At 53.2% G+C, this 25905-nt stretch overlaps 1 pseudogene; it reads right to left on the reverse strand.

Moving 5' to 3' along the window:
• Positions 1 to 200: 200 nt before the first annotated feature.
• Positions 201 to 25905, reverse strand: part of LOC147111864 (uncharacterized) — a 43303-nt pseudogene continuing 17598 nt past the window's right edge.

A 25905-nucleotide genomic window follows, 5' to 3' on the forward strand; every position in this document is an offset into this window, starting at 1 on the left:
TCTTGATGAACTAGCTAGGCACCTAACAACAATCTACAGCGGTGCTTCCTGCTGGCTCTCTTGCTCACCATTTCTCTCACTCCCACTTGTTTTTGCATGAAATATGTTGGCAAACTGACATTTTTTAATGATATGCATTACTGAATTCCTTTAAGAGGTCTTATGCAGCTTTATTGGATTGTGGTTTCCTTTCATAACTCTTACTTCACACACTCTGCCTTTTGCTCTGTGTACTTGCTTCTCTCATCTCCTTTGCCCTGCTTGACGTATTTCACTGGAGAAACATATTATAAGAGATCAGGTCTTCAAAGAAACCTACAATTTTTTGAAAGACTGCAGTTTTGCCTAGCTATGAATTACCATGACAACGAAAAAAAAGACATGAGCTAATGATAAATATACTCCTACACAAAAAAGTATTTTCATTCACAAGAACTAAATTATAAGCAAACCTTTGTGCTACTGCATTGCACTGAAGGCACAGTCCCCCCATTTCAGCTGTCTTTTGGTTGTCAGCCTGACGACTGCAACTTGCTGACATCATTGGCCAGAACAAAGGACTTCCCCAAGTTATGATCCCCACAGTTTAAAAGGGCAAGTTCAGTGCAGTCATCTATCATATAACTGGATTTCTCAGTGACTGAATGCCCGCATTCTGCCATTGAAGGCAGCTGGGTCATTGGCTTTTACATAGCACAGGGGCATTCGCTCACATCAAACAGCTCTTGTCAGCTTTCATCCAGGTCTGCACTGTATAATAGACAGATTTTCAGCAAGTTTTTTTTTTCTGAAGACAAATAAAGCTTTTATCTGCATTCCACTTCTCTGAGATGTAGTTTATGTTAGAATCACTTAACTGTCAGTGCAGGATCATGGATTACCTGTATGTGGATCAAATGGCCACAGGAGCCTCGTGGGTCTGATGTCTCAGTAACTAAGCTACCTTCTGACCTTCCACTGGCATGCTCAGAATAGGTGCAATTATTTTTACTCAAATATCAAAATGAAAAGTTTGAGATTGCTTGAGATCAAATTATCAGCACTGTTCTCTCGCTATCTAAAATGCAGTTCAGAGATACAACGAATGTCTGCTTTTCCAATTTTATTAAAGACTGTTTGAATAAAATATTTGCAAATTATTGATTCTCTGCTCAGGATATTATATTGGATTTCCCTGTTAATTATTTTATCTTGCGTCTTAATCTGCTCTAACAAGTCAAGTATCAATCTACTAAACCCCATAGGGATGAGTCCTGAACTGAATTCTGAACTGTGGAAACTCAGGTTATATCACTGAACTCCTGAATTTTACCTAACATGAGTACTTCAGATTATCCATGCCTGTCCCTTTAAAAATACAATGGTCATGCCCATTCACAGAGGGACAAAATGTGGCACGATGCAGCTGTGTAATGCCATTTTCCCAACCCTGTAGTTTCCTCATCATCACAAGCAAGTGGCTGCCATCTGGTGCTGGGGCCACTGCAACAAAGGTAAGTGCTGATTTCATTAGATAGTAATCTAGTGCAGAGAGAGCTATGCGACCTCATGTGGTGGTACATCTGTCCCATGCCTGATAATATAGTGGGGAGAAGGGTATGTAGATTTGTGGTGGTAATGCATTTGTCCAGTCTCACTTAATCCAGTATGGAGGATGTATGCAGTCTCATAATGGAAATCTGTCTGCATTATACCTACTTGTGCTCTTTAACTCTAGTCTAAACGAACAGTTTCACCCATTCAAAGTAACACAGGCAAGAATCCATCCTTTTTAAATTGTCTATGTCTTAAAATTCTCCATATCCAAAACTGATGTTCAAAGTTAGCCTTAAAGGCACTAAACCTCATTTATCTTACACTCCCAAACCTAGTAGAACATTTTATAAATTTGGGATTTTATACTTATTCAAAAGAGTACCTCCTAATTGAGTTATCATATACAGACATTAGCAATAAGCTTCTAAATGCTGGAGATCCCACAACAAAGGGAATACTTTCATCATTGGTGCATTCAAACGATGCTATACACTGATTTAAATAAACTACTGATACGCTTATCAATTACTTCATAAAAGGTGATGAGTCGAAGAAGAGATGACGAGTCGAAAGAAGAGATGAATAAGGCTTTTATTAGCTAAGAAGAGACCATGCTTCTTCGTGAGTGACTGAACAAGTCTGAACGAAACCCACACAGTGGTGGGTGGAGTCAGCTGAGGCATGCCTCCATACACAGCGCCACCCAGAGGTGGCAATATACAATACAGTGGTTTACCACATTCACCCCTTGTTTAATGTGAAGTCCGGCGGGGTGAAGGGTACTACAAGTTAAGTCTATCAGGAGGCCTTGTCTGACGTCCTGATCGTCGTGGTGGCGGCGGTGGTGTTGCAGCATCCGACGTCGGGTCTGGTGTCTGGGTGGTTGGCGAAGATTCCTGGGGCTTTGGCATGCCGTCTGCAGGGGTTGGGTTGGGAGGGGTGGTGGGGGATAACAGTGGTAAGGGGGATAACGGTGGTAAGGGGGATAACGGTGGTAATTCAGGGGTACCCGAGGGTGCGAGATCTCGTATGGAGACCGTGTCCTCCCGCCCGTCTGGGTATGTCACCCAGGCATACTGGGGGTTGGCGTGTAGGAGGTGCACCCGCTCGACCAGGGGGTCCGTTTTATGCGTCCTCACGTGCCTCCGCAGTAGGACGGGCCCAGGAGAAGTCAACCATGCCGGTAGCGAGGTTCCCGATGTAGACTTCCGGGGGAAAACGAGCATTTTCTCATGAGGGGTCGCATTAGTGGCAGTACAAAGCAGTGACCGAATGGAGTGGAGCGCTGCAGGGAGGACCTCCTGCCAGCGGGAGGTCGGAAGGCCCTTAGATTTTAGTGCTAAGAGGACTGCCTTCCAAACCGTCGCGTTCTCCCTTTCCACCTGGCCGTTCCCCCGGGGGTTGTAACTGGTGGTCCTGCTCGTGGCGATACCTCTTGTTAGCAGGTACTGCCGAAGTTCGTCGCTCATGAACGATGAGCCCCTGTCGCTATGTATATAGCTGGGGAACCCGAACAGAGCGAAGATGTCATTCAGACACTTGATGACCGTGGTACTGGTCATGTCTGGGCAAGGGATGGCAAAGGGGAAACGGGAGTACTCATCAACTATGTTGAGGAAGTACACATTGCGGTCAGCGGAGGGGAGGGGCCCTTTAAAATCGACGCTCAGGCGTTCGAAGGGGCGGGTGGCCTTGATCAGGCTTGCTCTGTCCGGCCTATAGAAGTGCGGTTTGCACTCGGCGCAGATTTGGCAGCTCTTGGTCATGGTCCTGACCTCCTCGATGGAGTAGGGCAGGTTACGGGATTTGATAAAATGGAAAAACCTGGTGACCCCCGGGTGGCAGAGGTCATTGTGGAGGGACTGCAGCCTATCACTCTGCGCGTTGGCGCATGTACCACGTGATAGGGCATCTGGGGGCTCATTGAGTTTCCCTGGCCGATACAAGATATCATAATTGTAGGTGGAGAGTTCGATTCTCCACCTCAAGATCTTGTCGTTCTTGATTTTACCCCTCTGCTTATTATTAAACATAAAAGCTACTGAACGCTGGTCAGTGGGCAGGGTAAATCGTTTCCCGGCCAGGTAATGCCTCCAGTGACGCACCGCTTCTACAATAGCCTGGGCCTCCTTTTCGACGGAGGAGTGTCTCGTCTCGGGGCCCTGGAGGGTCCTTGAGAAAAAGGCCACGGGTCTGCCCGCCTGGTTAAGGGTCGCGGCTAGGGCGAAGTCGGAGGCATCGCTCTCCACTTGGAAGGGGATGGACTCATCCACCGCGTGCATTGCGGCCTTCGCGATATCGTTCTTGATAAGAGTGAAGGCTGCACACGCCTCTGGTGTCAGGGGGAAGGAGGTGGCTTTGATGAGGGGCCTGGCTTTGTCTGCATAGAGGGGCACCCACTGGGCGTAGTAGGAGAAAAACCCCAGGCATCTCTTCAGTGCTTTTTGGCAGTGGGGAAGGGGTAGCTCCATTAGGGGGCGCATTCTGTCGGGGTCGGGCCCGATGACTCCGTTCTCCACCACGCAGCCGAGGATGGCCAGGCGCTTGGTGTGAAACATACATTTTTCCTTATTGTACGTTAGGTTCAGCCGTTGGGCCGTACGGAGGAAATTTGCTAGATTAACGTCGTGGTCCTGCTGGTCGTGGCCGCAGATGGTGACGTTATCCACATAGGGGAAGGTTGCCCGCAGCGCGTTCTGGTCAACCATTCGGTCCATCTCCCTTTGGAAGACCGAAACCCCGTTGGTGACGCCGAAGGGGACCCTAAGGAAGTGGTAGAGGCGGCCGTTTGCCTCGAAGGCAGTATACTGGCGGTCCTCATGGCGGATGGGCAGCTGGTGGTACGCTGACTTAAGGTCGATGGTGGAGAATACTTTGTATTGCGCAATCTGATTGACCATATCAGATATGCGAGGGAGGGTGTACGCGTCCAGCTGGGTGTACCGGTTTATGGTTTGGCTGTAGTCGATTACCATGCGGCGTTTTGCAGTGGTTTTAACGACTACAACCTGGGCTCGCCAGGGGCTAGTGCTACCTTCGATAATGCCCTCCTTCAATAGCCGCTCCACCTCAGAGCTGATAAAAGCTCTGTCCCCGGCACTGTACCGCCTGCTTTTGGTAGCGATGGGTTTACAGTCGCGGGTGAGGTTAGCGAACATGGGAGGGGGGGGGACTTTTAATGTGGAAAGGCTGCAGGTGGTTTGCAGCGGGCGATTTAAAAGTTGTTGGTTGCAGACTGTGAGTGGGGGGAGGGGTCCACCGTATGCTAGTGTGACACTCTTAAGGTGGCACTGAAAATCCAACCCTAGCAGGACGGCAGCGCAAAGACGGGGCAGGACTAGCAGTTTAAATTTTTTATATTCAGTGCCCCCTACTGACAGGGTCACCACACAGTTGCCGCTGATGTCCATTGACTGGGACTTGGACGCCATAGAAATGCGATGGTGCGTTGGCAGAATCGTGAGGGAGTGGCTACGTACCGTGTCGGGGTGGACGAAACTCTCTGTGCTCCCGCTGTCGATCAGGCAACTGGTGGCGCGGCCGTTTACCGCGATATCCATCATGGAGCTGGATAGATGGTGAGGGAGGGCTTGATCCAGCGTCACGGAGGCCAGTATGTGGCTTAGTGAGTCACTATAGTCATCCGCCGAGACGGTGGTCGGTTCCGGTGACGAAATGGCGGTTGAGTGCGTTGGATACGATGGCGGCGGATGCCATGCGGCCGGGGGTACACAAAATGGCGGATAAGATGGCTGCTCCCACGGCCCGCACGCTGCGCTGCTGGCTGGCTTCCCCTTGCAGGCGTTAGCGTAATGGCCTTTCTTCCCGCAGCCCGAGCAGGTAGCTGTCTTAGCTGGGCAGTGCGCTCTGGGATGTTTTAACTGGCCACAGAAATAGCATTTTTGGGCCTGGTTACTGGGCATCGAAGCAGTTCTTACCGGAGGCTGCTGTCTCGGTTGGGTCGCTGCAGCGGTTGGTGCCGGGGGCGGCGGTCCCGTGTCCCACGGTTTCGATTGCCATGTCTCGGCGCCGTTACGGGGGTATGCCTCGAGGTTTCGGTGGGCCTCCTCTAACGAGAGCGCAAGGGCAATGGCCGTCTTCAGGTCGGGTTCCTTGCTTTCTAGCAGTCTCTGCCGGGTGTGGTCTGACTGGAGGCCCCTGACGAAGGCATCACAGGCGAGTCCCTGCGCGTGCTCCACAGCCGTTACCGCTTTACAATCGCAGTCTCTGCAGAGTGCCAGTAGCGCCCGTGCAAATGCCCCTACCGATTCTCCCGGTTGCTGCCTGCGGGATCCCAAGAGGTGTCGGGCGTAAGTTGTGTTCACTGGGCGCGTATATTGCCCTTTTAGTAGCTCGAGGGCTGCCACGTACGTATTAGAGTCCCGGATTAGCATATATACTTGATGGCTCACCTGGGCGGTCAAAATTTTCAGTTTGTGATCCTCCTCTGTAACCTGTGAGATTGCGAGGAAGGATTCAAAGCAGCTCAGCCAGTGTTCAAACTTGGCTGATGCACCCACCTCTTGAGGGTCGAGGTCCAGGCGTGGTGGTCTGAGGGCTCTCAGCAATGTCTGCTGTATCCGTTGCTGTTGTTGCTCCTCAGGTGTCGCCATTTAACTTTTAGCTAATAAAATTGATACGCTTATCAATTACTTCATAAAAGGTGATGAGTCGAAGAAGAGATGACGAGTCGAAAGAAGAGATGAATAAGGCTTTTATTAGCTAAGAAGAGACCATGCTTCTTCGTGAGTGACTGAACAAGTCTGAACGAAACCCACACAGTGGTGGGTGGAGTCAGCTGAGGCATGCCTCCATACACAGCGCCACCCAGAGGTGGCAATATACAATACAGTGGTTTACCACAACTACCCAGGTGCGAAATACCGCAAGTTCACCTTCATAAAATTTTCCTTGGGTTGGAAGGTCTGCTACTGCTTTAGTTAAAACAGATATTGACAGCTTCAAGTCAAGAACATACCTCGTGCCCTCTGATCCACCACACACACAAACACTTCCACCCCTTCATTTCAGAGTAGCTTTATTCTCTTTAACTTGCAACTAACACTAGTGATAATAAGAGATCACAAAGCAGCTTCAACTAGTATTCACTGCTACAAGAACTACAGAAATATTTTTTTAAATAGTTTGTATTGGAAATGCAATACAAGCATTCTAAAATAGGTCAGGATATAAGAAAGAGCTGTGGCAGAGCCACCAAGGGTCTCAGAACAATTATTAATAATCCCTTTAACTACAGTATAGTGCAACCGCGGACTGCACCTTTAAACTGCCTGTTAACTGTACTGTATGGCGTTTTCCTGCACTCCGTGTGATGACGTCATGACGCTGCTCACATGACCACCAGTGGCGCGAAGAACGTCATGACGTCATGACGTCAGCTTCCAGAATCTTCCAGTAGTCGTCGAGTGCCCAGCAAGCTGTATAGACCTGTATACTGTTTCTCCTGTAGTTTCCCTGCTAACTTCGTTGTTCATTAAAACCTGTTGATTTGATTCATCGAGTCGAATACTTTATTCAGCTAGGAACCTCCGTTCCTACAGAGCTTTCATTTATGTCGTGTCTCATCACATCCTCGTGATGTCCCAAAACGCTTCACAACCAATGAGTTGTAGTCACTATTATGTCAGCAGGCTTAGTAGCCAAATTGTACAGAATAAGGTCTCACAAATAGCAATTTAAGTGATTAGCCAGTTAATCTTATTTTTGGTGGTGTTAGTTGAGGGAGGAATGTTGGCCTGGACACTGGGAGAGCTCTTTGCTTTTCCTCAAAATTGCCATGGGATGTTTTACACCCATCTGAGGAGGTAGACAGACATCTCATCCAAATATTGTGTCTGCGACAATGCAGCACTCCCTTGGCATTGCACTGATAAGCAGGTCAGTAACAGAGTGCGCAACATTAGACCACCGGCAAAGAGTTTGTGATGTGACTCACAGAGAAGATCGCCACTGTTATCGAATTCCTGAACTCACCCACGAAGCAATGGGGAGGTGTGAGCTGTTCGCTGGAGAGAAGGAGAAAATAAATCAGAAAATAAATCCACTTTCGAATCATAAATATGAACAATGCAATATGACCTTTCTTTCTAGCTTTTCTACTTCATAATTCACTGATATCTCTTGCTAATATAAGGAATAAAAATAGCTGGTATCAGTTAGTGCATGACTGAATGTTGGGAGATGGAGTTGGCAAGTTACAATCACATTAAACTCTCGGAGAAACTCTGATGGGGGAGTTTTAACTCCCAAGAACAGGTGGGTTGGTAGCGGGTGGAGGGTAAAAATGTTTGATTTTTAGAGCGGGCGCACAACCCGGCTCCAATGCACCCACTTCCGAGTTTAACGGCGGTGCGTTTGAGGAGCAGTTCAGGTGGGTATTTATACTTGTCATTGTTCCTTTTGGATAAATGCTCACTTATTGCAGCTGCTGTCTCAGTTCCCTCTGGCAAATGTTTTGCAGAGAGTGTTTGTGTTGATAAAGCTTTTTCCAATCTTTGAAGATTTCAAATTGACAAGATCAGGATGGGAGGGGCCTTGGATGTGTTTGACAGCACATCAGAAGAGGAAGACCATCACCATCCACGGCAGCGACGACATTCTATGGTGGGATCAGCAAATGCACAGGAGAGAGGCGCACAGGAGAGAGGGGCACTGGAGAGAGGTGCACAGGAGAGAGGGGCACAGGAGAGAGGGGCACAGGAGAGAGGGGCACAGGAGAGAGGCGCATAGGAGAGAGGGGCACCGGAGAGAGGGGCACAGGAGAGAGGGGCACAGGAGGGAGGGGCACAGGAGAGAGGGGCACAGGAGAGAGGTGCACCGGAGAGAGGTGCACCGGAGAGAGGCGCATAGAAGAGAGGTGCACTGGAGAGAGGTGCACAGGAGAGAGGGGCACAGGAGAGAGGCGCATAGGAGAGAGGTGCACTGGAGAGAGGTGCACAGGAGAGAGGGGCACAGGAGAGAGGTGCACTGGAGAGAGGTGCACTGGAGAGAGGGGCACAGGAGGGAGGGGCACAGGAGAGAGGTGCACTGGAGAGAGGTGCACAGGAGAGAGGGGCACAGGAGAGAGGCGCATAGGAGAGAGGTGCACCGGAGAGAGGGGCACAGGAGGGAGGGGCACAGGAGAGAGGTGCACCGGAGAGAGGCACATAGGAGAGAGGCGCATAGGAGGGAGGGGCACAGGAGGGAGGGGCACAGGAGTGAGGCGCATAGGAGAGAGGTGCACCGGAGAGAGGGGCACAGGAGGGAGGGGCACAGGAGAGAGGTGCACCGGAGAGAGGCACATAGGAGAGAGGCGCATAGGAGAGAGGGGCACAGGAGAGAGGGGCACAGGAGAGAGGCGCATAGGAGAGAGGTGCACCGGAGAGAGGGGCACAGGAGGGAGGGGCACAGGAGAGAGGTGCACCGGAGAGAGGCACATAGGAGAGAGGCGCATAGGAGAGAGGGGCACAGGAGAGAGGGGCACAGGAGAGAGGCGCATAGGAGAGAGGTGCACCGGAGAGAGGGGCACAGGAGGGAGGGGCACAGGAGAGAGGTGCATAGGAGAGAGGCGCATAGGAGAGAGGGGCACAGGAGAGAGGGGCACAGGAGAGAGGGGCACAGGAGAGAGGGGCACAGGAGGGAGGGGCACAGGTAGGAGGGGCACAGGAGGGAGTTTCACAGGAAAGAGGTGCACAGGAGGGAGGTGCACAGGAGAGAGGAGCACAGGAGGGAGGTTCACAAGAGGGAGCTGCACGGGAGGGAGGTGCACGGGAGGAAGGTGCACGGAGGGGAGGTGCATGGGAGAGAGGTGCACGGGAAGGAGCTGCACGGGAGGGAGGTGCTCCGGGGGGGGGGGGGGTGTTGCACAGGGGGTAGGTGCACAGGAGGGAGGTGCACGAGAGGGAACTGCACGGGGGGGAGTTGCATGGGAGGGAGGTGCACGGGGGGAGCTGCACGGGAGGGAGGTGCACGGGGGGGGAGGTGCACGGGGGGGAGGTGCACGGAGGAGCTGCATGAGAGGGAGATGCACGGGGGGGAGATGCACAGGAGGGAGGTGCACGGAGAGGAGGTGCATGGGAGGGAGATGCACAGGTGGGAGGGGCACAGGAGGGAGGGACATGAGGGAGGTGCACAAGAGGGAGGTGCACAGGAGGGAGGGGCAGAGGAGGGAGTTTCACAGGAAAGAGGTGCACAGGAGGGAGGTGCACAGGAGGGAGGTGCACAGGAGAGAGGAGCACAAGAGGGAGGTTCACAAGAGGGAGCTGCACGGAAGGGAGGTGCACGGAGGAAGGTGCACGGAGGAAGGTGCACGGGAGGGAGGTGCTCCGGGGGAGGTGCACGGGGGGAGCTGCACGGGAGGGAGGTGCACAGTGGGGAGGTGCACGGGGGGGAGCTGCACGGGAGGGAGGTGCACGGTGGGGAGGTGCACGGGGGGGAGCTGCACGGGAGGGAGGTGCACGGTGGGGGGGTGCACGGTGGGGAGGTGCACGGGGGGAGATGCACGAGATGGAGGAGCACAGGAGGGAGGGGCACAGGGGGGAGGTGCACAGGAGGGAGTTTCACAGGAGGGAGGGGCACAGGAGAGAAGGGCACAGGAGAGATGTGCACGGGAGTGAGGTGCACAGGAGGGAGGTGCACAGGAGGGAGGGGTACAGGAGGGAGGTGCACAGGAGGGAGGGGCACGGGAGTGAGGTGCACAGGAGGGAGGTGCACAGGAGGGAGGGGTACAGGAGGGAGGTGCACAGGAGGGAGGGGCACGGGAGGGAGGGGCACAGGAGGGAGGGGCACGGGAGGGAGGGGTACAGGAGGGAGGTGCGCAGGAGGGAGGGGCACGGGAGGGAGGGGTACAGGAGGGAGGGGTACAGGAGGGAGGTGCACAGGAGGGAGGGGTACAGGAGGGAGGTGCACAGGAGGGAGGTGCACAGGAGGGAGGGGTACAGGAGGGAGGTGCACAGGAGGGAGGGGTACAGGAGGGAGGTGCACAGGAGGGAGGTGCACAGGAGGGAGGGGTACAGGAGGGAGGTGCACAGGAGGGAGGGGCACGGGAGGGAGGGGCACAGGAGGGAGGGGCACGGGAGGGAGGGGTACAGGAGGGAGGTGCACAGGAGGGAGGGGCACGGGAGGGAGGGGTACAGGAGGGACGGGTACAGGAGGGAGGTGCACAGGAGGGAGGGGTACAGGAGGGAGGTGCACAGGAGGGAGGTGCACAGGAGGGAGGGGTACAGGAGGGAGGTGCACAGGAGGGAGGGGCACAGGAGAGAGGGGCACAGGAGAGAGGTGCACCGGAGAGAGGTGCACCGGAGAGAGGCGCATAGAAGAGAGGTGCACTGGAGAGAGGTGCACAGGAGAGAGGGGCACAGGAGAGAGACGCATAGGAGAGAGGTGCACTGGAGAGAGGTGCACAGGAGAGAGGGGCACAGGAGAGAGGTGCACTGGAGAGAGGTGCACTGGAGAGAGGGGCACAGGAGGGAGGGGCACAGGAGAGAGGTGCACTGGAGAGAGGTGCACAGGAGAGAGGGGCACAGGAGAGAGGCGCATAGGAGAGAGGTGCACCGGAGAGAGGGGCACAGGAGGGAGGGGCACAGGAGAGAGGTGCACCGGAGAGAGGCACATAGGAGAGAGGCGCATAGGAGGGAGGGGCACAGGAGGGAGGGGCACAGGAGTGAGGCGCATAGGAGAGAGGTGCACCGGAGAGAGGGGCACAGGAGGGAGGGGCACAGGAGAGAGGTGCACCGGAGAGAGGCACATAGGAGAGAGGCGCATAGGAGAGAGGGGCACAGGAGAGAGGGGCACAGGAGAGAGGCGCATAGGAGAGAGGTGCACCGGAGAGAGGGGCACAGGAGGGAGGGGCACAGGAGAGAGGTGCACCGGAGAGAGGCACATAGGAGAGAGGCGCATAGGAGAGAGGGGCACAGGAGAGAGGGGCACAGGAGAGAGGCGCATAGGAGAGAGGTGCACCGGAGAGAGGGGCACAGGAGGGAGGGGCACAGGAGAGAGGTGCATAGGAGAGAGGCGCATAGGAGAGAGGGGCACAGGAGAGAGGGGCACAGGAGAGAGGGGCACAGGAGAGAGGGGCACAGGAGGGAGGGGCACAGGTAGGAGGGGCACAGGAGGGAGTTTCACAGGAAAGAGGTGCACAGGAGGGAGGTGCACAGGAGAGAGGAGCACAGGAGGGAGGTTCACAAGAGGGAGCTGCACGGGAGGGAGGTGCACGGGAGGAAGGTGCACGGAGGGGAGGTGCATGGGAGAGAGGTGCACGGGAAGAAGCTGCACGGGAGGGAGGTGCTCCGGGGGGGGGGGTGTTGCACAGGGGGTAGGTGCACAGGAGGGAGGTGCATGAGAGGGAACTGCACGGGGGGGAGTTGCATGGGAGGGAGGTGCACGGGGGGAGCTGCACGGGAGGGAGGTGCACGGGGGGGGAGGTGCACGGGGGGGGAGGTGCACGGAGGAGCTGCATGAGAGGGAGATGCACGGGGGGGAGATGCACAGGAGGGAGGTGCACGGAGAGGAGGTGCATGGGAGGGAGATGCACAGGTGGGAGGGGCACAGGAGGGAGGGACATGAGGGAGGTGCACAAGAGGGAGGTGCACAGGAGGGAGGGGCACAGGAGGGAGTTTCACAGGAAAGAGGTGCACAGGAGGGAGGTGCACAGGAGGGAGGTGCACAAGAGGGAGGTTCACAAGAGGGAGCTGCACGGAAGGGAGGTGCACGGAGGAAGGTGCACGGAGGAAGGTGCACGGGAGGGAGGTGCTCCGGGGGAGGTGCACGGGGGGAGCTGCACGGGAGGGAGGTGCACAGTGGGGAGGTGCACGGGGGGGAGCTGCACGGGAGGGAGGTGCACGGTGGGGAGGTGCACGGGGGGGAGCTGCACGGGAGGGAGGTGCACGGTGGGGGGGTGCACGGTGGGGAGGTGCACGGGGGGAGATGCACGAGATGGAGGAGCACAGGAGGGAGGGGCACAGGGGGGAGGTGCACAGGAGGGAGTTTCACAGGAGGGAGGGGCACAGGAGAGAAGGGCACAGGAGAGATGTGCACGGGAGTGAGGTGCACAGGAGGGAGGTGCACAGGAGGGAGGGGTACAGGAGGGAGGTGCACAGGAGGGAGGGGCACGGGAGTGAGGTGCACAGGAGGGAGGTGCACAGGAGGGAGGGGTACAGGAGGGAGGTGCACAGGAGGGAGGGGCACGGGAGGGAGGGGCACAGGAGGGAGGGGCACGGGAGGGAGGGGTACAGGAGGGAGGTGCGCAGGAGGGAGGGGCACGGGAGGGAGGGGTACAGGAGGGAGGGGTACAGGAGGGAGGTGCACAGGAGGGAGGGGTACAGGAGGGAGGTGCACAGGAGGGAGGTGCACAGGAGGGAGGGGTACAGGAGGGAGGTGCACAGGAGGGAGGGGTACAGGAGGGAGGTGCACAGGAGGGAGGTGCACAGGAGGGAGGGGTACAGGAGGGAGGTGCACAGGAGGGAGGGGCACGGGAGGGAGGGGCACAGGAGGGAGGGGCACGGGAGGGAGGGGTACAGGAGGGAGGTGCACAGGAGGGAGGGGCACGGGAGGGAGGGGTACAGGAGGGAGGGGTACAGGAGGGAGGTGCACAGGAGGGAGGGGTACAGGAGGGAGGTGCACAGGAGGGAGGTGCACAGGAGGGAGGGGTACAGGAGGGAGGTGCACAGGAGGGAGGGGTACAGGAGGGAGGTGCACAGGAGGGAGGTGCACAGGAGGGAGGGGTACAGGAGGGAGGTGCACAGGAGGGAGGTGCACGGGAGGGAGGGGCACGGGAGGGAGGTGCACAGGATGGAGGGGCACAGGAGGGAGGGGCACAGGAGGGAGGTGCACAGGAGGGAGGTGCACAGGAGGGGGGGCACAGGAGGGAGGGGCACAGGAGAGGTGCACAGGAGGGAGGGGCACAGGAGGGAGGGGCACGGGAGGGTGGGGCACGGGAGAGAGGTGCACGGGAGGGAGGGGCACGGGAGGGAGGGGCACAGGAGGGAGGGGCACAGGAGGGAGGGGCACAGGAGAGGTGCACAGGAGGGAGGGGCACAGGAGGGAGGGGCACAGGAGGGAGGGGCACGGGAGAGAGGTGCACGGGAGGGAGGGGCACGGGAGGGAGGGGCACAGGAGGGAGGGGCACGGGAGAGAGGTGCACGGGAGGGAGGGGCACGGGAGGGAGGGGCACAGGAGGGAGGGGCACGGGAGAGAGGTGCACGGGAGGGAGGGGCACGGGAGGGAGGGGCACAGGAGGGAGGGGCACAGGAGGGAGGGGCACAGGAGAGGTGCACAGGAGGGAGGGGCACAGGAGGGAGGGGCACAGGAGAGGTGCACAGGAGGGAGGTGCACAGGAGGGAGGGGCACAGGAGGGAGGGGCACGGGAGAGAGGTGCACAGGAGGGAGGGGCACGGGAGGGAGGTGCACAGGAGGGAGGGGCACAGGTGGGAGGGGCACAGGGGGGAGGGGCACAGGTGGGATGTGCACAGGGGGGAGGGGCACAGGTGAGAGGTGCACAGGAGAGGTGCCGAGGTCGCAGGAGGCACTGCCCATGGCACAGGGTTTACAGACAGAGGCTCAGCTACCTTGACCTCTCGGAAGAGCAGTGCTTCCGCAAGCTGAGGTTGTCATGTGCGGTGGTGACAGACATCTGCAGCCTGCTCCCTGCTGGACCTGGTGGCCATGCATTGCCAGTGGCTCTGAAAGTGAGCACCGCCTTCAACTTTTTCACCTCCAGATCCTTCCAGGGAGCTACCAGAAACATATCCTGGATCTCCCTGTCGGCTGTTCATAAATACATAAGGCAGGTCACTGATGGCATGTTTGCTAGGGCCGACAATTATGTACATTTCCCGTGTGATGACAATAGCCAGAATAAGCGGGCACTCGGATTCGCCTTTCTAGCTGGATTCCCCAGGTACGGGTGCCATCAACTGCACAGATGTGGCAATACGAGCACCGCCACAACAGCCAAGAGTTTTTAAAAAGTTCAAGGGATATTCGTCCATCAATGCGCAGCTGGTGTGCAACCACAAGAAAAGGTTCATGCAGGTGTGCGCCAGATTCCCTGGGAGCTGTCATGATGACTTCATACTGAGGCAATCCAACATCCCAGATCTTTTGTTCCAGGAAGCAGACTTCGTCGGAGGCAAGGGATACCCCCTTCAAACTTGGCTCATGACCCCTTGAGGAACCCCACCAATGAGGCGCAGAAGCACTACAACGAGAGCCACATGACCACGAGGAGTAAGCCATTGGAACGTTGAAGATACTCTTCAGGTGCCTAGATTGGTCTGGAGGCGCCCTTCAGTACCTGCCAGTGCGAGTGCCCAGAATGATAGTGGTGTGCTGCGTCCTGCACAACATTGCGCAGCAGAGAAGGTTACAGGTGGAGGAGGATGAAGGGGTTCGTCACTCAGCTCCGTATGAGGATGAGGAGCAGGAGGAGGCGAATGAAGATGGGGCAACCATCACTAGACCCGCCGCTTACATTGCTGCTCGGCTGCCATGGATGCCCTAATATCACAAAGGTTTACCTAGTGTGAAACATAACAAATTAAATCCTGTGGTCCGCTCCCACCACCAGCACCAACCCCCCCTCCTGTTGCACTAAATAGTCCTTCAACCACTCATCCACCCATTGCACATTCACCCAATGGGTCGCGTCAAGCTTTGACATTCATCATGAAACAAGTGAAAGGACGAGTTGGCCCTTGAGATGCAATAATGGTCAAGATGTGGATGTGGTGCTAATCAATAAATTTTACGTGGCATTATAAAAAAAAGGAAACCTAACAACATAACATTTTGCCATAACAACAGAAAATGCTGGAAGCACTCAGCATCCATGGATGCTGCCTGGCCTGCTGAGTGCTTCCAGCATTTTCTGTTGTTATTTCAGATTTCCAGCATCCACAGTATTTTGCTATTGTAATAAGATTTTGCCAAATACCCATGTACCTTGGTAAAGTACAATTTCTTCAACTTACGGTTCCTACCACTTCTACGTGGTACATCCCATGTGGCTTCAGCAGAGGCAGAGATATGCTGCTCAGATCCCTGTCTTGACTGCTGAGATGCTTTTGGCCTATGCCCCCTGGGTTTTGGAGCCCCTGTGCAGGGGCAGACTTCGCCACTGTGAGATGAGGCAGCCTGTCGGGTACTGGCTGGGGGGAGCAACAGGTGAGAAGTGGAAGTGCTTTGACTGGAGTTCCTACTTCCATGCCCCCTTTTGCCATCATTCCTCTCCTGGACCAGTGCCACCTCATTCCTACCACTCTGCTGGAGATCAACTTGATGGAGATAAGAGACGCATTGTCAGGCCACAGATAAGGTCCCTGTCATCCTGTTTAAGGTGGCAGACAAGTTGGCATTCAAAGTCTGCACGGCCGTGGTCATGGCCTGCATTGACTCATTTGAGAGTCATGCTTGAAGCTCCATGGAGGCAGCATCTCTCTCCATGGCAGCCATTCTCGCAATTCCCTGCACCATCAATCCACTAGCGATCGAGTTGGATTCCTCTATCCTCTCCACTATTGTGAAGATTATGTGTGGCATGTCTGTCAGTACCTGGCTACTTTGCTGATGCAGCTCGAGCATTCACCTTCTCAACGATAGCTCCTGGGGATCAGCATCTGTGTCCAGCTGAGCAGAGCTTGGAGAGGATCACACCCTCGATGCAGTCCCTGCCAGCAGTGTCTGCTTGTGCTCACTTGTGAGGTGTGGCACACCAGGTGAAAACCCAACTAAATGTTTAAGTGAACCCACCGAAGTGCGAGTATCTGCGCTGGTACATGGCTGTCAGTACTGTGATGGTGCACCCTCAGAAGGAATGAGGTCCTCCTGAGGAATTGTCCTCATGGATGTTCTGCAACACTTGCTGTACGCATGAAGGCCCTGGAAAACAAAAGAAAGGGATATGATTTAATCAAGGCAAAATTACAATCTTTACAATCATTTCAGTCTTCTCAAGTTCCATCATTGATGAAATGAAGTCAGCATATGTGTGTCAGTGATATTTGTAATTCTGTCACCAGCTATCTGCGAGCTCTCTGTCTCTCCATCTCCGACTGAAAGGGACGCAGGTGTGCCACTTATCTCCAGGACCGCCTCCTCTGCATAAGTGAGTTGGACTATTTGTGGCGGCCCACCTCCAGTCCTCTCCCTCTCCCTTGCGTTTTGCGCTCTCTTGTCCTACAATGGGCGAAAAACAGACCTGTGGGTGAAGGTCAGATACTCACCCAATGGATGCAATGCATTTGGTGAGGGTGACTATGACACACCTGTATCACATTGCATAAGGATTGAGATGAGTGTCAACAATGGATTCATAAATGGGGACGTGATGAAGTGCATACAAAGTGAAGGCTGGGTGCTGCTGAAAGTTGAGTGGGTGCGAGAAGTGATGTGATAGAGAACGCTTAGCAAGACAGAGTGAAAGGGGCTGGTGGGGTGGGGGCTTAAAGCAGAGGGTGTAGTTGAATCAGCAAATGTACTCACTTTTCCTGACCTGGTTATGTCATTAAACCACTTCCTACATTGCATCCAAGACCTGGGAACAACGCTTCTGCTGCTCACCTCCTCAACTACCTCCAACCATGCCTTCTTGGTGAGAGCAGCAGGTTTCTTCCTTCCATTGCTGGGGAAAAGTGTGTCCCTCCTCCTCCTGACTGCACCCAGCAGTAATTCCAGTGATGCATCATTGAATCTGGGAGCTGTCCTTGCTCTAGGGGCAGCATCCACCGTGAACACCTCCATTTTCATCTGTGCACTGTCCCTTTAAATACAACTGAGATCACATTAACCAGGTGCGCATCATGCCCACTGCACAGCTTGGAGATGCGAAACCTGGAAGTCAAAATTAATTGGTACAACTGAGTGGAGATCACAGATTCCGACCCACTCAATTGACATCCGGATTTTGCCCCATGGAATTCCACCCCCGCCCCTTGGAAGTCACCTGCAGATTAATATCGGGGCCTGAGTGTCAGTATGAAAGGCTGCTGTTTGGCAAATATGAGAGACCACTGATGGCTCTCACAGCAGGAACTTCCCATTTCTAGTAGCGTTCCTCTTCTCCTCCAGCTTGGACCCACCTCAAGATTCCACAATACTATTTTGGTTAACTCTTTTGCTGCTTAGGTTAACCAAAGGAGCATTGTGCATTCTTGAGGAGGGTCCTGAAGGGGGACTGGAGAGCACTGCTGAAAGCAGGAGGCTCATATTGGCCATCTCCAACACTGAGCAGAAAGCCAAGGCCACCGAGAAAAGGTAGCAGAAGGCCTGGAAGAAGACTGATGTTAAATTGTGGAACATCTGCAATGCTGTGCTAGTGATCAGAGTACAGGAATGCTTGAATCAGCCCTATGACATTCCTCTGCCCTATAATTTAAAAGATGTGTTAACTCCTTGGTACCGAAACCCATGGCGGGAGCATTGCGCAAGTGCTGTGATGTGCTGCCTACGACCTCTGCCACTGATCTCACCAAAGTTGACAGGGTCGGGGGTGGCCCCACGATTTAAATGCCATTGTGGGCTGAGGGACCGTCGGTGACACCACCCACTCACCAAAGAGGCTGGGAAGTCTCGTGTCAGGTGGAGTGAAGGGTGCCATGCCAAAAGGAAGTGAAGGGTCCAGTTCAGGGGGAATGAAGGGTCCCGTGTTGGGGAAATGACACGTCCCATGTCAAGGGGAGTAAAGCGTCCAGTGCCAGGGGGAGTGAAGGGTCCCGTGCCAGGGGGCGTGAAGGGTCCCATGCCAGGGGTAGTGAAGGGTCCAGTGCCAGGGGGAGTGAAAGGTCCAGTGCCAGGGCAAGTGAAGGGTCCAGTGCCAGGGGGAGTGAAGGGTCCAGTGCCGGGGGGAGTGAAGGGCCCAGTGCTGGGGGGAGTGAAGGGTCCAGTGCCAGGGCGAGTGAAGGGTCCCGTGCCAGGGCGAGTGAAGGGTCCAGTGCCAGTGCGAGTGAAGGGTCCAGTGCCAGGGCGAATGAAGGGTTCAGTGCCAGGGCGAGTGAAGGGTCCAGTGCCAGGGCGAGTGAAGGGTCCAGTGCCAGGGCGAGTGAAGGGTCCAGTGCTGGGGGAGTGAAGGGTCCAGTGCCAGGGTGAGTGAAGGGTCCAGTGCCAGGGCAAGTGAAGGGTCCAGTGCTGGGGGGAATGAAGGGTCCAGTGCCAGGACGAGTAAAAGGTCCTGTGCTGGTGGGAGTGAAGGGTCCAGTGCCAGGGGGAGTGAAGGGTTCAGTGCCAGGGCGAGTGAAAGGACCAGTGCCAGGGCGAGTGAAGGGTCTAGTGCCGGGATGAGTGAAGGGTCCAGTGCCAGGGCGAGTGAAGGGTCCAGTGCCAGGGCGAGTGAAGGGTCCAGTGCTGGGGGGAATGAAGGGTCCAGTGCCAGGGCGAGTGAAGGGTCCCGTGCCGGGGGGATTGAAGGGTCCAGTGCTGGGGGGAATGAAGAGTCCAGTGCCAGGGCGAGTGAAGGGTCCCGTGCCAGGGCGAGTGAAGGGTTCAGTGCCAGGGCAAGTGAAGGGTCCAGTGCTGGGGGGAACGAAGGGTCCAGTGCCAGGGCGAGTGAAAGGTCCCGTGCCGGGGGGATTGAAGGGTCCAGTGCCGGGGGGATTGAAGGGTCCAGTGCCGGGGGGAGTGAAGGGTCCAGTGCCGGGGCGAGTGAAGGGTCCAGTGCCAGGGGGAGTGAAGAATCCAGTGCCAGGGGGAGTGAATGGTCCAGTGCCAGGGGGAGTGAAGGGACCAGTGGCAGGGCGAGTGAAGGGTCCAGTGCCAGGGGGAGTGAAGGGTCCAGTGCCAGGGGGAGTGAAGGGACCAGTGGTAGGGCGAGTGAAGGGTCCAGTGCCAGGGCGAGTGAAGGATCCCATGCCAGGGGGAGTGAAGGGTCCAGTGCCAGGGCAAGTGAAGGGTTCAGTGCCAGGGTGAGTGAAGGGGCCAGTGCCAGTGCGAGTGAAGGGTCTAGTGCCAGGGCGAATGAAGGGTCCAGTGCCAGGGCGAGTGAAGGGTAAAGTGCCAGGGCGAGTGAAGGGTCCAGTGCCAGGGTGAGTGAAGGGTCCAGTGCCAGGGCAAGTGAAGGGTCCAGTGCCAGGGCGAGTGAAGGGTCCCGTGCCGGGGGGATTGAAGGGTCCAGTGCTGGGGGGAATGAAGAGTCCAGTGCCAGGGCGAGTGAAGGGTCCCGTGCCGGGGCGAATGAAGGGTCCAGTGCTGGGGGGAGTGAAGGGTCCAGTGCCAGGGGGAGTGAAGGGTCCAGTGCTGGGGGGAGTGAAGGGTTCAGTGCCAGGGGGAGTGAAGGGTCCAGTGCCAGTGGGAGTGAATGGTCCAGTGCCAGGGGGAGTGAAGGGTCCAGTGCCGGGGGGAGTGAAGGGTCCAGTGCTGGGGGGAATGAAGTCTCCCCCAGACGCATCTTGTACCTGTCCCTGCTCATAAAATGATTATTAAAAAAAATAATCTTCAGGGGTCTGGACCACGATTTTTGACTGGATCTTTAGGTAGGCCCCATTTGCATGGGGAGTTAAGGTGGGCCTGACCATTGAAGACCCAGGGTACGAGAACTTCTGACAAAGGAAATCCCCACACCCTGCTTCTACCCCCTCATGCTGCTGACTTTGCTTGAGCCAGGTGTAGGCTCCACACCCAACCTTTCATTGAAGGTTTTCAAGGTCCTTTACTGTGTCTGTTACTACCTATTATATATATAACATTTATAATGTAATATTATTGAGGCATAGAATGGCAGCTAACAGTTCGCTCTCAGACTGAGCTTCCTGCTCCATACCAGCCAATACCACAGCTTTGACCCTGGCTTACCACTCCCTTTCAGCCCAGACCATCCCCCAGCTCCCAGACCTTTGCACAGTCTCCATGTCCTAGCTCACTGCTTCTTTCCAGCCCACTCCATGACCATGGCTCATACCCCGAATTGCTCCTTCCCAAACCAGTCCCCAAATTTCTAACTTGTATGTGCTTCAACAGTTCTTGGACACAACATGACTGATCAGGACAGATGGCTTTAGCTTCAGCATTACTACAATGCTAGGAAGAGCATTCCTGCCCAGGTGGAGATTCAACTTAACCCAGCAATGCCTGTCTGCACCCTCCCAACTCGAGACCTCGGAGCAGACAAGAGGGAACAGAAATTATGTGCATGGAACGTTCATGGCACAAAATGGCTGCTGTGTTTGTCTACAGAATAATTGTCTTCAAAGTAATTTGTTATTTGAATTGCTTTGCAATGTTTTGATGTGATGAGTTGCGATATAATACATGTATTATTTAAAAGGTTTCAGTGGATTAATACGTTAATTAACATAATTAAAGAATAGTATTTAATTCCTATTGTTTATTACTCATCCTGCCAATCATAATAATATAACAAACATAATTTTATTTCACATTACTGTCCCACTGGCAGGACAGACCCACCAGAGGTGGCGGCACAGTGGTACACAGCCGGGAGGGAGTGGCCCTGGGAGTCCTCAACATTGACTCTGGACCCCATGAAATCCCATGGCATCAGATCAAACGTGGGAGAGGAGACTTCCTGCTGATTACCACCTACCGCCCTCCCTCAGCTGATGAATCAGTACTCCTCCATGTTGAACATCACTTGGAAGAAGCACTGAGAGTAGCAAGGGCGCAGAATGTTCTCTGGGTGTGGGACTTCAATGTCCATCACCAAGAGTGGCTCTGTAGCACCACTACTGACCGAGCTGGCCGAGCCCTGAAGGACATAGCTGCCAGTCTGGGCCTGCGACAGGTGGTGAGAGAACACCAGGGTAATACCTATTTGACTTCATCTTCACCAATCCACCTGTTGCACATCCATCTGTCCATGACAGTATTGGTAGGAGTGACCACCGCACAGTCCTTGTGGAGACGAAGTCCCGGCTGCACACTGAAGACATCCTCTATCGTGTTGTGTGGCACTACCAGCGTGCTAAATGGGATAGATTCAGAACAGATCTAGCAGCTCAAAACTGGGCATCCATGAGGCGCTGTGGCCAATGTTCCCTCTAATTGTGTTTGGCGCTGCGTGGCCGCTTTAAGGAACTGCACAGGACATTCAAAATACTGTGTATGCACGGTTTTTGTATTGAAAAGCTGGAAAGCCAGCTGCGCGGGTTTCCTGAACCATTGCACGGCCACGCAGTTTACAGGGAACATTGGCTGTGGCCCATCTGCAGCAGCAGAATTGTATTCCACCACAATCTGGAACCTCATGGTCCAGCATATCCCTCACTCTACCATTACCGTCAAGCCAGGGGACCAACCCTGATTCAGTGTAGAAGAGCATGCCTGGAGCAGCACCAGGTGTACCTAAAAATGAGGTGCCAACCTGGGGAAGCTGCAACACTGGACTACATAAATGTTAAACAGTGGAAGCATCATGCTATGGATGAGGCTAAGCAATCCCACAACCAATGGATCAGATCAAAGCTCTGCAGTCCTGCCACATCCAGTCATGAATGGACAATTAAACAACTAACAGGTGGATGAGGCTCCATGAACATCCCCATACTCAATGATGGCGGAGCCCAGCACGTGAGTCCAAAAGACAAGGCTGAAGCATTTGCAGCCATCTTCAGCCAGAAGTGCCAAGTGGACGAGCCATCTAGACCTCCTTCTGAGGGCCCCACCAGCACAGCAGTTAGTCTTGAGCCAATTCAATTCACTCTGTATCTACTTTATCAAAACCTTTCATAAATTAGCCTTCTCTTTTCAAGAGAAAAGAGACCCAGCCTGTTCATCCTTTCCTGCTAGATATACCCTCGTATTTCTGGTAAGATCCTTGTAAATCTTTTTTGCGCCCTCTCCAGTGCCTCTATATCCTTTTTATAATATGGCGACCAGAACTGTACACAGTACTCCAAGTGCGGTCTAACCAAGGTTCGATACAAGTTTAGCCTAACTTCTCTACTTTTCAATTCAATCCCACTAGAAATAAACCTGAGTGCTTGGTTTGCTTTTTTTTTACGGCCTTGTTAATCTGTGTCACTACTTTCAGTGATTTGTGTATTTGTACTCCGAGATCTCTTTGCTCTTCTACCCCACTTAGATTCGTATTTTCCAAGTAATATGTGATCTTCCTATTTTCCTTACCAAAATGTAATAACTCACATTTATCTGTGTTGAATTTCATTTGCCAATTATATGCCCATTCTTCAAGTTTATTAATGTCTCCTTGTAAATTGTTGCAGTCCTCCTCAGTATTGACTATCCCCCCAATTTGGTGTCATCCGCAAATTTAGAAATTGTGTTTTTGATTCCAAAGTCTAAATCGTTAATATAAATTGTGAACAACAGTGGTCCCAGCACTGATCCTTGTGGAACACCACTTCCCATCTTCTGCCACTCTGAATAGCTACCTTTTACCCCTACTCTCTGTTTTCTGTCTTGAAGCCAGCTAGCTATCCATTCTGCTACTTGTTCCCTGACTCCGCATGCTCGGACCTTATTCATTAGTCTATTATGTGATACCTTATCGAAGGCCTTTTGAAAATCTAGATAAATTACATTTACTACATTACCCTTGTCTACTCTCTCTGTTACCTCTTCAAAAAATTCAATGAGGTTGATCAAGCAAGACTTTCCCTTTTGAAATCCATGCTGACTATTCATTATATTTTTGGTTTCTAGATATTCTTCTATTATCTCCTTTAGTAAGGATTCCATTATTTTTCCTACCACTGATGTTAAGCTGACTGGTCTATAGTTCCCTGGACATGTTCTATCTCACTTCTTACATATAGGTATTACGTTAGCTATCCGCCAGTCCCCTGGCACTACACCTTGTTCTAACGAATTATTAAATATGTGTAGTAATGCCTCTGTTATCTCTTCCCTAGATTCTTTTAAAATACGCCAATAACATGCTCACCGATGCCTGGTGCAGAAGTGTTTCGAAATCAGTTCTAAACTTACCTGTTACCAAATTATTTCTCTGTCCCTTGTCCTGAGCTGTAGGTTAATTTGAAATCGTTTACCGGATTAACCTTTTCTATTCCACATGTCATCTTATATTCCTTGATAAGGTCTCTCTGATTTGTTTCCTTTCATGGGTGAACAGTCTGAGTTTTTATAACCTTTCCTCATACCTGAATCCTGTAATGCTAGGATCAGTTTTATGGGCCTGCTCTGCATCACTTCCAGCCCTTGGATGTTTCCCTTGTGGCTCAGTGATCAGAACTGAGAACAGTAGGTAGAAGGAGCGTCTGGCCGGCTTTAGCATGATGCCTCATGCTTACACGCCACTGATCTGGCTCAGGATTCTATTTATTTTGTTCATGGCTGTCCTGCAATGACTCAACATGGAAAGCATTGAGTCTATTAGCATCCCAGAGGACTTCCAGCCTCTCCCTTAGCTAGTTCAACACCATTTATTAAGCATGCCCCCCTTCATAGGTGAGTGATTGGGGGTTGGGGCATGCACTGAGCAGTGTGTGAGGCTAGTGGTGCAATTGGTAGGAGACAGCTTTTGAAGATGCATTCACTGACCTTGACCAGTGGTCTGAGGTCATGAAGATTCTTTGGGCACTGGAGCCAGGTGGTGGGGGCGACACTGCTGGTAGTGATGGCCTCGGTGATGTAATCCCACACCCTTCTTTCTGGAGGGCACCCTGGCCCCTGTGGGTAGAGGACCTGTCTTGCGGTTTGGACCCTCTGCACAAAGCTGGAGTGCTGTGTGCGAGACCCTGGGTGCCCCTTCCCTGGCTTTGTGAGCCATTTGTGTTAGTGCTGAAGCAATTTTCCCATTTTTTGAGGTTCGGAAGGGAAATCAGCTTTAAGAGCTGAATAGTCACATTTGGGACTTCGTTTTAATGTTACTTTTTTTTGAAAGGCAGTAAGGGCTGAAAACGGCATTTTTTTCACTGCATTTTAATTTGATTTAGTTCTGAGTGCATTGCCCTTTTAATTCATAGCCCTTTTAATTGCCCACAATTCCTTGCACGCTCCACAGCCTCTCTTCCAAAGGCTGTGCGAAGCTCGAATGCCAGTTCAGGATGGGAACTTTGCCTCAGAGGTCTCCACTAATGCCACCAGGAGGGTGTTGCACAGAAGGTTAGCGCTGCGCCACCAATCTCCTGCCCCCCGAGACAAATTTATTCTCCTTTGCGTTGCAGCTATTTGCAGCGGCCGTTACCCGGCAACTTTCATTGCGAACACGAATTCTTAGACCTTTGTCACTAATTTCATTTAGCTACATACCATAGGACCGATATTCACTAAATGGGGGCAATAGCAGCCCGAAAATGGCAGCAACATTGAATTTCACACGAAAGGAAAGATGATCAACTAGCACACCCTATATCAACACTACAAGAGGAAGTGCTAATAAAGCAAAGGTAAGACAAGACAAGGAATGGCGAGGAGTATTAGTTTGATAGTGAAAAGAGCAGATACTTCATTAAGCTAACTAGGTAGCTGCATGTGTTGATGGTCCGATAGTTCAGCTTCCACCCATCCAGTTAATGCAAGCAGCCTTCCAGAATTCATCATTAGAATTGTTGTATACCTAGGAGCTGATTTAAATTATTTGCATTCTAATTCAATGTATGGTGTAGGGTTGACTGAAAGACTCCTAGCCAGGTGACATCACAGCCCACTAAACAATCCTGGGAAAATGTTTGAGCAGTTCTAAGATATCTGCTAGAAAACGTATTAAATAATTTGTTTGATCATTAGCAAGCAGGGCATTTTCTATTTTGTTGAAGCTTTATTGTATCGTTAGTTGCTGTGAAGATGCAGTGACACAAAATCAAAGATATAGAGAAGTGTAAAAACTTACTTCTTTTTTTGTGGATGAAATTATGCTCCAAGACACATTAATTATCTGCCTTGTACTCCAGATGAAAAAGACTTGCCTGTCACATTCAGTATTCTTTCTACCACACTGAGCACCAGCTTTTGTGTGTGTATAAAGTACATAACAGATAATGGCCTAGAGAGGCCGAACAGTGGACAGGACGGGCCTGTTCACATGGGCGCAGGTACCACGTGAAATTGGTGCTAGAAGCTCATTATCATTTGCCAGGCGTGCAGCCAGCTACCCGCTCTGTTTATTGACTGCACGTCTGTTTGAGGGGGTGGGATAAAGGACATCTCTGAAGCCACTTAAAGGTAGTCAGCACCTCTTAAAGGGGATGTGCACAGTGGCTGCAGACAGCAGGGAAACAGATGGCAAACCAGCTGCTAACCTGTATGGAACAGATGAGCCCTTTAAATAGCGCTCCTGCAGCGTCCTTGCTAACTGTTAGCGCCATGATTGATCTGGACAAGTTTATCAAGTGGCGAGTCAGACCAATTTCTCAAAGGAGTCCTAAATCATGCACATGGTCCTTATTATAATGAGGCTTTTTACTACTTCCAGCAAGCTCTGGATGCCTACAGAAGAGCCCGATC

Source organism: Somniosus microcephalus, chromosome 10, assembly GCF_052327205.1.
Source record: "Somniosus microcephalus isolate GS21.2 chromosome 10, FLI_Smic_1.0, whole genome shotgun sequence".
NCBI classification, from domain to species: domain Eukaryota; kingdom Metazoa; phylum Chordata; class Chondrichthyes; order Squaliformes; family Somniosidae; genus Somniosus; species Somniosus microcephalus.